The sequence below is a fragment of the Podarcis tiliguerta genome (genome assembly GCF_965153285.1).
Source record: "Podarcis tiliguerta genome assembly, chromosome: 4".
NCBI lineage: Eukaryota > Metazoa > Chordata > Lepidosauria > Squamata > Lacertidae > Podarcis > Podarcis tiliguerta.
The window spans coordinates 59030859-59047543 of record NC_139537.1 but is presented as its reverse complement, the minus strand read 5'-3'; the positions used below and the strand labels follow the sequence as shown (position 1 = coordinate 59047543).

At 40.3% G+C, this 16685-nt stretch overlaps 1 protein-coding gene across 7 annotated transcripts in view; it reads left to right on the top strand.

The window, feature by feature from the left end:
* The first annotated feature begins 1621 nt into the window (after positions 1–1621).
* The window catches only part of LOC310676718 (uncharacterized protein), a 32428-nt gene continuing 17364 nt past the window's right edge, over positions 1622–16685 (top strand). Inside the window, exon 1 of one of the 7 annotated variants that reach the window (XM_083438830.1) lies at positions 1622–4421. The gene's annotated coding sequence lies outside the window, so the exon portion shown is untranslated. The other 6 variants (XM_083438824.1, XM_083438829.1, XM_083438828.1 and 3 more) reach the window with 6 other exon arrangements.

Genomic DNA, 16685 nt, shown 5'->3' with positions numbered 1-16685 from the left:
CTCTGAGTAAACATGTGCGGGATTGTGCTGTTAAACTGTAGTACTGGCGAGTGTGCAAGCTCTTCTCTATATTTTATTTAAGTTTTGCTTCCAAACCACAACTCTCCATTTGCACTTGAAATTCTCCACAGGGATAGTATCGTCACCTCAAAGTGAGGATTACTTAGACTTCAAAGAAATCAGCAAAAAAAAGTTAAAACTGAAAGGTTCGTGAAATGGTAGGAGATAGTTTCATGGGCAAAGGATAGCCTAGCTGCTATATGCCCCTTGTCTTTTCAAAAGTGTCTGAGTGTTCCTGTTTTACAGCTGCGTAAGAACCAGCCTGAAGACTAGTGTATTTAAATAATAAGAAAACTTGAACATCACAAGCTTTTAGGAGATAGGAAACAGATTCCCAGTCTTGACTGCTTGCTTGTTTTTTGGCTTTTGTGCTAAAAGCCTGTGGTGAGCAGGTGCATTTACTGATAAGACTCTATGGATTCTCTTTGTTTTGATTTATGACTCGTTTGTTGAGGTGGTGGTCGTTGTCTTCCTACTTGGCCTGTACCAAACAGGGTTTAATAAAACTGCATATATGACTTAGTTTTCCGGAGTGGAGCGGGCAGGGGGGAACTAGAAAATTTGTCACCAAACCTTTCAAGCTATTAAGGAAATACTTTTGTTGTTAAAACTCCTATTTGATCAGCTGTGGAATTAGTCTTCTGAGGCCCACATAGCACATGTTGTTATTTGAACAAACTGTGATTTGCACAAAATCATTTGCACAGATGTTTATTTCTAGTAGCTACAACTGTGCTTTGCTTCCTTGATAGCATTTTCCAGTACTGCTTGAATTAGCCCTGAGTAAATGTCATAAGCAACTTTTCTCTTTTCATGTAAATGAGCATGTGCACAAACTATTCCACAATATAATGAGCCTTGGTTGCTCTGCAAGTTCTTTTTTTAATTTTGTTTTGAAAGACCCAACACATTATATTTTCTGCATGAAAGAATTGAGTTTTATAAGCAGCATTGTGTAAGATGGAAATTACCAGATGTTTATAATTAAGATGAAAAAAACATTTATATTTTCCATGTAAAACCTAATTAAATGCCTTGCCATCAGAAGCTCTCTCACTATACTTCAGAAGCAGTGTATGAAATGTGATTCCCCTCACTGCCCTCCCAACACCCAGGCTTGTCTTTTAGCTAAAAAGGGGCAGGTGTCTCATAAAATAATTAAAAATTGGTACATCACCATTTGGCTCAAAAAGAATAAAATACAATTCCCAACTGTTTAAACACATTAAGAATAAAATGCTGAGATTCCATTTCTCTTAGTGGCCAGTTCCAGTTTCTTACAAATATACTCTTAAAAATGCTCAAAAATCAGCATAATGGGAGCAGGTACCTTTAGCTGAGTTAGATGGCTCTTCAGTGTTTCATCTGGAAGAGTCTACTTTTTTAAAAAAAAATAAGATGACGACCTGCTTCTGTTGGAGTAATAGTGTTTGGTACTTTTAAAAACAAGTTTTTATCTTTTCAACTCTGTATTAGAGAACCCTAGATCTCAAGCCTTCATCTATTCATAATAGTAACTGGTTATTCCCCCCCCACACACACACTTTCCTGTCCCCTGTCGCCCCCTCCACCCCTAAGCTATTTCATAAAAACAATTGCTCATATTAAATTCAGGTCTGCATCCGTTCAAAAGCAGCTAGAGGAAATATGAAAATGAAGTAGGGAGAAAGAAAATGGAGCATGGTTAGATGGAAGCTTGTAATAATGCCTTATTCTATGCTGCTTTCTACTTGCTAAAACTTCTGCACACACCTGAATTCTCTGGGAATGGTATTGTTACATGCCACCCCAAGCAGTGCACAATTCCAGGTATCCAGGTGCTTACCCATGGTTCATGTTTCCTTTGGAAATGAGGCACAGTGGTGTCTTTATGATACATGGTTTATTTACACATATATACAACCTGAGCCTATGATTGATGGGTTCAAAGCATTACACTCCAATAGGTTCTTGCTTCTCCCAAGGTGGCAGCCCAGGATTCAAACTTTCAGCCCACATTGTGCCCTGACCTCACCACCTCCATATTGTCGCTGCAGACTGAAACCTCTTTTCCCTAGCTCACATCAGGCGAAAATATAATCCTAAACCTATTACTACTGGCCTTTGTCACTGCTAACTAACACAGAGCTCAGGAAGGGGTGAATCTCACAGTGAGATCAAGTTAATTAAGAATGCTTAACTTTGGCTGAAGTGCATTCACAAATAGTTTTTTAGAAATATGGACATGTAAAGGTTTATACTTGAGACACAGATATGGCTGGATTCTATATCTCAACAGACAAAACATTATTATTCTCAGCAGATTCTATATTTGTTCTTAGGAATCATTTTAAACACTGCAGAACTACATGCAAAAAATGTATGAATCCCAAAACCAGAAGAAAGTTCTAATTGCATGTATTTATCAAATTACCAAGTAATTGTACTGCTGCATGAGTTTTAATTAAAATACATTTCTCTGCATAAAAATATAAAGGATTAAGTGGGACCTTATAATTAAATCTCTATGGAGTAATTGTAATAGAAAATGCCAGTGTTTAACTTGCATTAATTGTTTAATACAGCTTGGCCTCACCTTCTTGGCAAAGTTAGTTGATGGAGAAGGAACATTATTTAGGAGTGGCATAAAGAAAAATAATGCTGCAACCAAAGCTTCTTTCTGAAGGAATAGCTATTATTCATTCACTTCACACTGAGCAACTGATTAACAAAATATATTACCCCTGTTTTGAGAGAAATGAAGGTAATGTGCTCTCAGCAGTAGGCAGCAGCTGTACTGTAATAATAATAAACTTGAACATGGTGATATCATTGACTGCAAGTTATTTACAGATGTGATGAAATGAATTATTGTAGAGAACTGAAACTTGACAAATCCTCTGCATTTCTGAATTAAACAAATGTGGGTATGAGATGTGAAATTCAAGGGAGAGGAAGGAAAGAAGACAAGGTACAACTGGTGGTCCATAGTAAACCAGTGCTCTGACATTCAAGCAAATGGATCTATATAATCAGTCTACATGTTAGAAAATTTATTAGCTTTCTTGCATTTATGGAAGGTCACCACATATGCTGCCAGCTGAGTCATAAGATGTTTATCCACCATGGGTGGCCTTAGAAGCCAGTTAAGTTGTCTGTCAAATTCCAAAGGACTTGGAACACAATTTAATACAACATTAACATCTGCAAATCTCAAGGTGTCCTAAACCATATTTATGTTACTGATAAGCTCTGAACAAAAGATTGTGACTTTAAAACAGGACCAAATCATTTGACAGAGCATAAATGACAGTGCTAGTGAGCCTTTTCTTAGGAAGACATCATGGAGACCAATAAGCTTCAAAGCCAAAGTGTATTGACTGCCTTTCAGTTCAGGCATCCTGGGCAGGTTCCATTTTCATTTACAGATTATGTGTGTCCTTACTGATGCAAAATAATAAATGAGTCAGCACTGTATATCCTCACTGCTAAAAATACATTCAAAGTTACCCATCTGACCTCATTTCAGGTGGTGTTTTGGAGTAGGGGGAAACAGTCAAGCCAAATCTGCTAATCTGCTTCTATAAGGCTACTAAGGAAAATGAAACTCGGTCAACTCGGTTAATGAAGAAAAACAAATCAAATATATTGGCCAATCACGAAATGCCATGACAAGAATTCAAACAATAAGACTGGATAAAAACACCTAATGTACAAATAATCTCAGTAATTGCAGGACTAAGCCATTCTTGGATCATGTATGTGGAAGGAAGGCATTTGAGTAAACGGTTTCTGAAATCCATTTTTACACATAGGATGTGACCGTTCTCCTTAGTGTTGGGTTGTATTTTTTAAATTTTTGCCTGGTAACCTTATGAGGGCGCTTAAGACTATGCAAAGAGACTCTTCCTCCGAATAACCTCTGCAGAAGCATCTCTCCGGTGATGCGTTTCCTCGTGTGAGAGAAAGCTAACAACAACAAAAAACCCGCCATTGGGGCAGTAGCTGTTTTTGTGAAGAGCAGCGAGGAGCTTTTGTGAAAAGCCGGCGAAGCGGGCATTATTATTAGCTTGGCCCCCGGCCATCCCGAGGGAGCGCGTGCGAGCAGGGAGGCGCAGGCTGCGTAGCCACAGCAGGTGAACAAGCCGCCTCGGCCTTTCCTTCCAGCCAAGGGGAACTGGGGGCTAAGCCATGATGCTTTCAGAAAGCCGCCAGCCTGAGCGGCGAGGAAAGCAAGCGCCGACCTGCTTTTGTCCTTCGGTATAGCAGCAGCTCGGCACCGGCCCTGGTCTTTCCTCCTCCTCCCCGGGCGTCAGGCCGCGCGCCGCAAAAGGCTCGGCAAAGGCGCATCAAAATGGGGAGAGTTGGAGGAAAATCACAGGGTGAGTAGAGAGGGTCGCCGCCGGGAGCCTCCCAGAGTAAAAAAAAGGCGGGAAGGGAGAAGGTGGCGGAGAAACGGGGAAACCGACAGAGCAATTCTCGGCTTGTTTACTGGGAAGGAAGGGGGCTTTTTCGGCGGGGCTTTGCTCCCGTGTAAATGGAGACGAGATTGCAGCCTCGGGCTTCCGCGCTCTGCCTCGCTAGCTAATTCGCGTGTTGCTCTCAGGCGCGGCAGGACTGGATGCGGTAGGAAAACCAGCCCAGCGAAAAGAAATAGCCCTTCCCCTCACTCGAAAGCTGCAGCTTCCCGCGAGGAGGGGGCGAAGCAGGTCGGCGACTCCTCTGCCATCCTTGCCAAAGCATTGATGGCGCAGAGAGTTATGGGGTGGGAGGAGAGCGGAGGGTTTAATGCGGCAGCGATAGCGAACGAGAATGGTCACGGTGATTTCCTCTGTGGGCGTCATATCTGGTTGCATCGAGGGTATTATTATTATTATTATTATTATACTCCTCTTCCAGGTTGTATTTGATGCAGTAATTATAATGAAAGCCTATTCGGGTCCCCTAAACAGATTATCCACAAGGTGGCTCCTTGCATTTTGTATCTCTTTTTTTAAAAAAAAAAAGTTGTGCAAAACATTCTAGCAAGTTAAAAACCCTGTAGCCAGCAGGATTGACAACACAGTATTCAAATGCACCTGCCGGCGTAATAACTTGGTGCTGCAAAGAAATGGTAGCTCTTAAATAAAGTGGGGTTTGGGGTGTTTGTTTTTAGGGATGTTGAAACTTTGGTTTGGCTGCCGCGTTTCCCTCTTGTTGGGGTGGCACTTAGGGTGCCTAGATGTTTCTCTGCTATTGCTGAATGGTCCTGAGCCCAAATGGAGTAATTGGAGTGCTTGATGTTAAAGGAGAACATAAATACACCAGGCTTTGTGGAAACCTGGTAGAATGAAGGGTGAGATATGGTCATCTCTAGATAAAAATGCCATATATAGCAGTGGCGACTTAACTTTTTTCGGCTTGAAAGCTGCATTCACTGTATGCCAGCCCTCTGAGGGCCACATGCCACTGGTGGGCATGGCTAAAGCAAAAATGGGTGTTGTTAAAGCAGGCATTGCCACCCCATCCACATACACACCCCATTTCACAAACAGCACATGCACAGATACCACACACAGAGAGATCTGAGGGGGGGGATTCAAAAGGCTTTCTTCCCTGCCCAGTGTGCACTACCCTTTTTTGCCATGGGGGGGTATACTGGGTTAGAGAGGTGAGGGACTTTTATCCAGCAGTGGTGGGGTGGCTGCAACGATTGCCAGTAAATGGGGTCAAGGATGACCAACCATCGCAATGGCTTAGTGTGCCTGATCTGGGTTGCAGATTTGCTATGTCTGCTTTACGAGAAGGATAGGGGAGGGAGTGGTGTCACTCTATGGTTCAAGGATATAGTGCCAAGCAAAGCAAGAGGAATCTCAGTTTTACTCTATCTTTATCCTGTTTTTCATGTAATTATCTCCTAAAACATCTCACATCAATTAAAAAACAGACAGGCGCAGTGCCATCAGGCTTACAAAGAAGCACAAGAGAAGTGAAAAGCAAAGGTAGAGGAGATATATCAGTTCTTTGAGGCCAAAACAAAGAGATGAGCAGGCACTTATATCCATTGGGGCCAGGATGATCTTTCCTTGAAGGCATCCTTGCTTGAGTTGGTAGCTCTTTTTTTCTCTCCTTTTTTTGACCAGCTGATGGAGCCAGCACACCCTTTCCCCCATGCTTCTGCACAAACATGTAACAAATGATCAAGGGGCCAGGTGGAGCAAAGAGCAGCTCCTCTTTGCAGAATGGTTACCAAGTTTGGGCTTTTTAAATTAGAAAATATTAAAGCAGCGTATAAAATCAGGCACCATGTGGAAATCCATTTGCATGATTATAAAATCTGATATTATCCAATGGTTCCAGATGCTGGAAGATTCAGGACAAGACCCAAGGAAGTACATCATTGCATAGCATGTAATTAAGCTATGGACGTAGCAATGCCACCAACTAGGATGACTTTAACAGGGGATTAGTCAAATTTGTGGAATATATACTGCATCTAGTATCAAAAGCAGCATGCCTCTAAAATACCAGTTACTGAGGAACACCAGCAGGCGAGTGCTATTGTATGTGCTGCTGGTGGGCTTCTCATAGGTGTCTGGCTGGTCATTTTAGGAAGACAACGCTAGGCTGAATGGGTGTCTAGTCTGATGCCACTGGATTCTTCTTCTGTCTGAACAAAATAGAGTGAAACAAAAAAGTACATATAGACATCTGTTCACAGTTTGGGAATGACATTGCTGGCTGACATTTATTGGGTGTGTGGGTGTTTGTGTTTGTGTATAAAGCTAAGAAGTAGTCATTTCCCTCTTATTGTGATTCTCCAAAGTAGATTTTGGAAGGAAATTTCAGAAAGCCATTTTTATTCTCTTAAATACATAAAGAATTCTACAAATAACCCATACCTTCCTAATTGTCCTTTCCTATCCAGTGCCATTATAATCAATGTGAGTTTTGTTAGTTAGTTAGTTAATTAATTAATTAATTAATTTTTTATATTGCCCTCCATCTGAGTATCACAGGATGGTTTACAATATAAAAATACAAAAATACATGTTGACTTCCCAGGGAAGTATTCACTCAGCCATTGACACCTGTAAAGCTGTGCCTTGATTCTGATTTCATCACGCCCTAGATTTCAAAATATATTGAATGTCATATTTGTCCATGATTTATGATGTCTTAACAGGTTTGTATGGCTTCTGACTAGATTTACAGTAAGCTTATTTATCAGTTTCTGTCAAATTGCGATGTGAATTTAAAATTCAATATGGGAATTACGAAAAGTGATTAAGGAAAGCAGTCCCAAGCCAGTACCAAATAATGTGGCAAACTACTGGTGAGAGACAATTCTGATGAGCTTATTACTATTCTTAGCCCTGATTAGCCCACAGTAATAATCCACTAGCACCAATTGAACTCTTCCAGTAAAACCTTCTGTATGGGTGTTGATGTCAAAGCATATTACAGTAAATGGGATTTTCAGCATTCCTTTCTATGCATAGGTGCCAGCTCCCAGGGGCCAAGGTCCTTTCAGCCCCCCCCCCAAATATTTGAGGAGGCCAGGGCCTCACAAATTTAATAGGCATTGCCATTCAAATATGTGTCATGTGGTCGATTATGCAAAGTGGTCTCACCTGCCCCCCCCCCCGTCCCCTGGTATTTTATTTCTGTGGGATGATATTTGCTTGTTATTAAGAAGTCTGAGAAAGACCTCCTACACAGTTTTGAATAATTAAACATTACTGCTACCACACTAATTCAGAAGCCTTTTCAGCTGCAGTAATATAAATAAACAGCCTGAAATCCAGGTCACTAAATACTCAATATGGCTTTTTAAACTTTGGACAGCGCTGCACACACAACCTCCCTAGGTATGCTCCTCTTTTAGATGTCTGCATAGGTCTTTTTTGTTATAGAGGTGCTCATGGCCAGAGCTCTGCCTTATCAGGGATTCCAGTCACGGGGAGGTTTCTAAGTGTGTTCAACCAAAAATGCTTGGAAATCCTTGCATGCAAGCTTCAGCCTCCACCTGCAATCTAAGGCATTGCATGTTCAGATTCTAATATCTGCTTCAATATCTGAAGCAATATGTGGATATACTTGAAAATCTAGATGAGATTTTGATTTTAAGAAAGGTTTCAGAGGTAATAAATGTTTCAGAGGCTTTAAATGCTGGGAGGCTTTAAATCAATAATGGGAGAGACAGCAAAATAATTCTATAGCTGTCAAGTTGATGGTCAAATGCTCTTTGCAAAGGGACCACAAACTGCACATTGGAGAACTAAAAATTGCTTTTAAAAATGTTTATATTGGGGGAAATGAAAGCAAAAGGAAACTAAACATTCAGGTAACCTCCTGTATAACTATTCCAATGGAATGAGAATTCTGTGCACTGTTTAAAGGAAAAGCACTTCAAATTGCTTAGCAACAACCATCTAATTTCTCCCTCTTACGTACAGAGTTGATATATCTGTACACTATATAGTGGTTTCTGGAAAGTGAACATCTTCCAGCTCAGTACATTTTTCATATCCTGTTAAATAAGTTCTATTTTTAAACTTTCATTAAGCAAATCTATAATCCACTCACATTCATATCTCCACAGATTAAAGCATAAAAAGAAATATGAATATGTGTAGGCAGCTGCCTTAGGTACTGTAACTAGGGATAATGCCTTTGTTTGCCTCAGAATTCTGAAATATATGTCAAAGTAAAATCCAGGCCCCTAAATCCAGATTTATCTTTTTTCTTGGTGAATTCTTCTCCAGTATGTGTGCTGCTTTGTTGGAGAAGGTTTCAGTGTGTAAATATTAATTGATGACTTGAATAATTTACTGAACATATGGCAAGCCTATGGGCATACTGAGAATTACCTGATCCATTGCATTGTTCAATATGTGCTGCTTATGAAATTGAGCTGTCAGATATTGTTTAATTAACCTTCACTTCCTTTTTTCACTTCAAAATGTATTTATCCCTCAGGCCTTTGGTTCTGTTACAGTTTTGTCACCTCCTGACTTCATTTTATGTGGTTTTTTTCCATATTCTTCTCTTGTGTCATACATCACTGCAGATAGATGAGCATTGTGTTACAGCCAGCTTCTGCAGGTGCAACCTTTCAGATTACACGTAAGTCTTTGTCAGTAAGAATGGAAAGAAGGTTAATTCTCAATCTGTATATTGCATATCTACTGCTTTTAGATGATGTGAATAATAAATATACCCAAATTCCTTCTCCTGGTCATAACAAGATCCCAATTCTCCAGAAAGTTTAATTTTGCATGGAGAAAAAAAAAACACATTTTATATCATTGTTCTTTTTCTTTACAAACCTATCATTAAGGGTTTTCACTGTGTTAATTTATATCTGAGGAAGCTTTTAAATTTTCCTTCTCTCATTCATGTTCTGAAGACATACAGTTGAATCCTATAGATGCCTTCTACTCACAGATAAGTCCCTTGGAGTTTAATGGGACTTTCTTACATATACAGTCATACCTCGGTTTAAAGTCGCTTCAGGTTGAGCGTTTTCAGGTTGCGTTCCATGGCGACCCAGAAGTAACGGAACGGGTTGCTTCCGGGTTTTGCCGCTCGCGCATGCGCAGACGCTCAAAATGATGTCATGCGCAGAAGCGGTGAATCGCGACCTGCGCACGTGCAGGCATGGGTTGCATTCTGCTCAGGATGCGAACGGGGCTCTGGAACGGATCCCGTTCGCATTCAGAGCTACCACTGTATATAGAATTGCAGTGTACCATAGCTCCACCCTCAAATTTAAATGTTGCTTTTAAAAACACTATTTTAAAAATTTTGCAGAATTTGGACCAATGAGTTTGAATATTCGGAACATTTTTATTTCCCCAAAACTGAGGAGACCCTTTCATAAGTCTTAAATATCCAAAAAAGGGAACAGACTCTCCAGTATCGTACTCTCCAATGTATGAAAGCAGAGTTTCTAATGTGGCTAACAGAGAGCTAACTACTAACAAAATAATTAGCATGACAGTTGCAAACTGTAGGCTAGAACCATAGTTAACCTTTAGCTCATCTAGAATTGTGTGATTTGATACCTGCTTGGAATGAATTTAAACCATGTGCAGTATAAGTAACCTTGCAGTAGGTATAAGTTGAAAATTGCCTTTTTCATTCTCTTGGGCAGAAAAAGGCACAAAATGGAAAAAGCACTGACTTCTGGCTGAGAATGAAGAATGCGAAGCACACTGTGACTGCCCTCCTGATTTGCTTCCTTTAGCCACAGCTTGAAGTTACATTCACCTGACATTATATATGATACTGGGCCCAGGAAAAGTGAGTGTAGTTTGCCCACAATGCCTTGGTGGGCCAATCACTGAGCCCTGGTGGGCATAATTAGATCCATGGGCCAAAGTTTTCCCACAGCTGTTGAAAACCATGGGTGGGTATTGTGGTCACTTTTGTACACAAAGTGCAAGCATGCAAACTTCCCTTTCCTGATATGTACAGAAGGTTTTTTTTCCAGTGGGTGCTTATTAGTTCCTGTGGTAGTTTATACTTATCAGTGACAGTTGGTCTCTGTTGGGCCTAGTGATTTCTATTGGAGAATAATCCTAGCATGTAGAAGTTTTACTCAACAGTGGTAATATCTTTCCTTAGAAATTAGTCAGAAATCATATGCACTATTTCACAAAATGAACAAAGACTGTAGCCTTCCACTCTCTTATCCGGGGGTAGTAAGCCTTATTGAACTCAATGGAGGTAGGCTCAGTAAATTTATCTGTACCTGTTTGTTGAAGGCGGGAGTGGGGAGAGTTACATTTCTGCATTTCATTTCCCTCTGACATCACTGTTTACAATAAGCATCTGGTAAATTCTGGGATGATGATAATATTAATGATCACCCAACATTTATATAACATGGATATCTATGCTTACTGTATCAGAGACAGTAGACCTTGCTCCCCTTTTTCTACATACACCTACGCTTTTAAGAGCTGCGGGAGAAGCAGATACTCAACATATACCTTACCCAAGAATGGAAATTTTGGAGTCTGCTGCCCTCAAAGTCTATGAAAATGCTTCATTCTATAAGTCAATATGAAAAGCACACTACATTTTCAACAGCCAAACTAAATTGTAACGACATATTAGTAAAAAAATTAATAGGGCTGCTACTGCAGGTTGTATTATTATTATTATTATTATTATTATTAAATTTAATTTAATTTGTATATAGCCCTATACCCACAGGTCTCAGGGCGGTTCACAGGATAACAGATTTCACAGATTGTAAACACTGAAAAGATTCTTGCCTTGTTGGCTCTAAAAACATGTTTCTGCAGCCTACAAAGAAACAATAACCAGTGCACAGGCTCAGAACAGCAAAAGCATAATTCCTGTGACTGGCTCTGGGGGGCTGCTGTAGGTCCACCCTGACACCTTTGTTAATCTGACATATCTTGATATGCTAATTGTATGTCCTGATTGGGTAGTCCTGCCATCCAAGAGGAAGATAGAAATCTGGCCAAATTGAGGATCCAGCAGCCCTGGTAAAATGTGCCCCAACCTGGAGACAAGAGGTGGAGACCTGCTTGCATAGCAGTGCTTTGTGACTGGCTGCGCAGAAAGGCAATTTCCCCTTGGAATTGTTTCTGTCTTTGCAGTGAGCTAGGCAATCACCTCTCTGCACAGCCACTTACAAGGTATAGATTTATGGTCTTTAAAGGGAATTTTGGGGGGCAGATTTTGGCGGGACAGTGCACTGGTAGCCCTGTTTGAGAAACCGCTCCTTAGACATTCGATTTAAAGCATGCTTATGAGTATAACAAAGAATCAGAAACCACAATTAACATACATTCTTCATTTCCCGCAGTGGGCTCTGCAACCTTCTGTAGTCAATTTTGTTCTGTATTTTCCCATAACAGCCAGTAGCATTGTTAAACTGTTTGTGATAAATAGCTCCAGATGCTTTTAAATTAAAAGGACATTTTAGTTAAGCCTCTTCGGGGAGCAGTAAAAAAAAAAGAACTGCATTTTACTTATTTGTCCTGTCACTACTACTTCCAGATGGCCTCGTCAACATCTGCTGCAATTGAGACATTTCACTGCAATAAAGATTAAATAGCTGTGTTGAATGGCCATTCTCTGAGGTTCAAGACTCTCTGCGTTTCTGGTAAATTCTATGCAAAATACAGAAAACGTGATACTTCAGAGTATAGTGAAAGGGTTTTGTGTGCCGCAATTTATCCATGACATCTTTCTACATGATAAATTTGCTGCGTGTACAACTGATGTTGTGTGCACTAGCTGTGGCAATCATACGTTATGTTTCAAAAACTGAGGAAGGAAAATAAGCATGTCCCCCGTCCTCTCCCCCAAGGGAAGGGAGGGAGCAAGGAAGGGGAAAGGCCCCCAACAACACAGCGCCCCCCCCCCCAGTATGCAGCCAGGAGCAGCAAGGAAGGGAGCGGCTTATATTCAGATTTTTTTCCTTCCCCCCTCCCTCCAATTTTAAAGGTGTTGCTTATATTCAGGTGCGGCTTATATTTGGGCCAATACGGTATATATAAACTCACCCACACCAACATACCCCAAAGAGCCTTACAAGTGACAAGTCAGTGGGGTTAATCCTCTACCTGTCATACTCAGATTATACTTCAACTTTTCCTTCATATCCACTTCAAATCATAGTCCCAAATATAAACTTTGGTGCCCTCTAAAATCTAACTATTTTAGTCTATTCCTCTTCCACTGGTGCGTGCAAATTTCAAAACTGGTCTTTAATGGCAGCCTCCTGTTTCTTTATTATGATCTCCCTTTGGAGAGTAATTTGGACTACATTTTATGTAGCTGATGAAGAGGCCACTGTATGAAATACTCAACCTCAGGGTTTTTGTTTATTTGTTCTAAGGTAGGATTGGTTGTCTTGAGTGCATTTACTTTGGTATACTACATTCATTTTGAATGCCTGTTCTCAGGCCTGCCTGATTTAAATGTTTCTTTTATTGTTGGTTGTTTTAATGCTGTTGTTACCCCGGCTTGAGATATGAATATAAATAGCTAACTATGTAGATAGATGTCCCTATTTGAGTCAAAATGCTTCAGAAGTTGGTTGGGGCAAGGATAATGCATCGGTAACCTTATGTTGCTAAGAAATGCACTGTAAACAGAAAAAAACTGTTGAGTTACTACTTCTTCAAAGCTGGAAATTATCCATTTCCCCACTGCCTTATAACAGATTACTAGGAATACAAGGCTGATAGATCAGCATCTTTGTCCTGATTGACATTATTCCAGACAGGCTTGATGCCTGCCCCAAGTGGTTTCTGCTTTCCCACTACAAGTATTTAGTCTCTCTTTAAAGGGAAAATCATCTATCACCATGGATCCAGTATAATTTCCCTGCTGAGGAAAGTAATAAATTTGATTACCACAAGCTTTGCGACACCTTCCCGTTTATGGCTTTTCTTGAACCTCAAGGGAGTCCATGACTTTCACATGCAAATGGTGTCTGCACAAGGTGTTGCTTGTGTGCTCGAAGGGTATGATCTGAAGACACCTGAGGTTACTGCTTTGCTGGAGCTAATTAGGGTTGGGTCGGGACTGCAGATAAAGGTGAATTCCATGCTGGGGATCTTTAGGACGGGGATTGAAAATAAAGCTGCCAATATTATAATGCTCTTACATTTGGAATTCTGTGTACACATTTGGTCTCCTCGTCACACACACAAAAAAAGATGTAGAAATGGAAAGGTTTCAGAAATGGGCAACTGAAATGATCAAGGGATTGGAGCATCTACCCTTTGAGAAAATGTTACAAAATTTAGGGCTTTTTCCTTCAGGAAAAAGGCAAGCAGTGCATGATAGAGACTTTTTCACACAGGACATAGTTAAAGAATGGAATTTGCTTCCACAAGATGTAATCATGGCCACTAACAGTGTCGGCTTTGAAAGAGGATCATGGGCATTCGTGTGCAATCGTTGTTAGCTATGATGACTGTGTTCTACCTGTGTTTGATCAATGGTTACTAGCTGTCTCCTCCTCCCACTGCTGGAGGCAGTATGCCTCTGAGTATCAGTTGCTGGAAATCACAAGTGGGGAGACTGGAGTTGCAGTCAGGTCCTGCTTGTGGGTTTCCTATATGTTGGATGCACTGGGAATATGGAGCTAGGTGGTCCTTCGGCCCGACCCAGAAGGCCTCTTCTTATGTTCTTGTGAAAGGCAGGATATAAATGCAAGAAAAACAAACAAACCCTACAAGCACAACCTGATCCACAGAGAGAAACGATCTTAAAAAGATATGCAGTGTTTCCTTTCTCATAAACAGCTTGCCATCAGTATGTACATTCCTCTGTGGAAGAGTCAAAAGCAAAGATCAGGAGCGCTGAGGGGGAAAAAACACATCCAAGATTATTGCTGCGACCATACAGCCCTGACTCAGTTCCAAAGCTATCTGATCTGTGTAAGGCTCCACTGTTATGACAGTGAATACAAATGTAATAATCACAACTTCCCCGCCAAGTCATACAGGGAATTGTGGTGAGATGCTGATAATTCTTTTTAAAGGCCCTCACAGAACTACAAGTCCCATGGTTCACAGGAAAGGGGGGAATGACTAGTATAATTATGTCCTCAAAATTGTTGTGGGGAGAGGGGACTGATACTTGCACACCTGGGCTATATCTCTTCTTGTACCTGTAATCTCAAACCCACCATAATTAATGGCAAGTCAACTAGCTTGCAAGCATTGTTGTATCTGATAACATAGGTTGTTGCTTGTGAGAGGAGAGCCCATGCTGCTATACACCATTAAATCTCTGAGCTGTTGTTTTTGCTACTAGAAACCCAGATGCTAGAACACTGGTATAACTTTCCTGATCCTCTGGGTAAGAACCCCTCTCCCCTAACATTCATTCCATTGGGAAACACTGTGCTCTCAACTTTTAAATTGGCAATAACTTCTACAAGCATTTTAATGCATTGAGACAGTGTAAAATTAGAAATGGGCTTTAAAACACAATTCTGCAGATCCGTAGTACGAAAGCTATATGACATGTAGAACAAATATTTTTCATTCTTTTGCATCTTCAATTACCGTAATTCAGTATATAGAAATATTATTCTACATAAAATAAAACTAGAAGCTAGTTCTTAGGTTGGGCTTTTATTTCATAGGGTAGAGTTCAGTTACAGAACAGACCCTTTGAAATTCATGTACCTAACTTAGTCATGTTCATTAATTTCAATGGGTCTGTGCTGAACCCATAATAAGTATTCTGATTGAATAATTGAGGAGGTAAATGCAAGATGAACAACATTTATTCCCATTCAAAGTGAATATCCCACATTGGGTAAGGTAGTAGGGTGATAACAACCAACCTAAACAACCATTAAAAGTTGCCTATGAAAGATTGGGAAAGATTGAGGGCGCAAGGAGAAGGGGACGAAAGAGGACCGAATGGTTGGACAGTGTTCTCGAAGCTACTAACATGAGTTTGACCAAACTGTGGGAGGCAGTGGAGGACAGGAGTGCCTGGCGTGCTCTGGTCCATGGGGTCACAAAGAGTCAGACACGACTAAAAGGCTAAACAACAACATGAAAGTCACAGCTTTTCTGGCATAGCCCTTGTTCTAGTTATAACCTCCAATTAAAAAATGAATATTTAGTTATTATTTTGTTTCACACAGTTAACCTCTGTGTTGAAAACACAGCATGAAATAAGTGTTCTAATGTTGAGATAATACTCTATGGGATATTAAATATTAAACTTCAATATTTCACCACAGAAAAGTATGCACTCCAACTGGATGTGTCTTTGCTGTCCATAATACTAAGCTTCATTAACTCTTTTAATTTACAGTAACATTCCCAAACGCACTTTAAAACGAGCATGAACAGTTACTGCATGCTCATAAAAAAATGCTCTTAATGTATATTAAGAAATAATTGCATAGACACAAATCATTAACAGTTAAGTCTTACTAAATATGTTTTAATATTACCACTCTCAGTCAATTTACACTGTCTTATTAAGTTGAGATAGCTACATTTAATGACAGCTAATGTGTTTTCAGATACTACCTAATTATAACCTTAAAAATAACACTTGCCCACCAAGCCACTTTGTAAGCAGTTCCCTGGTTGTGAAGTTTACTTGCATTTTGAAGGAAGGGCTAACCTCTGGCGGCAGCAGCAGCATCCTTAGTGTCTGCATTCATTCCATGGGGTGTCATGCCCCAGCCTTTGTCAGCAGATAGCAAAAATAGCAGATTCTAGCTGATTCAGTAGCTTCTGCCATACTTTCAGGGCAGATGCTGTCCCATGGCTACAGTGATGATGTACGGTTTAATATTCACATGAAACATAATCAAGCATAGAAATGGAAAAACCCAATGAAAGTGACGGGTGGGGTGCTGTGGGGTTCTCCCCTGGGCCCATCATTGTTCAACAGCTTTATAAATGACTTGGACAGACAAATTGAGATGCTCATCAAATTTGCAGATGACTCCAACCTGGGAGGAGTAGCTAAGGCCACAGAAGACAGAATTGGAATTTAACATTAATTTATTTAATAAAATAAATAAAACATCAGCATGAGAAGGACATAAATATCCAATGGGAGATTAACAGATTAAAGGCACCCTCCTAAGACTAAGGAGGAAGAAAACTATTTTGAGAAGGAGTTTTACA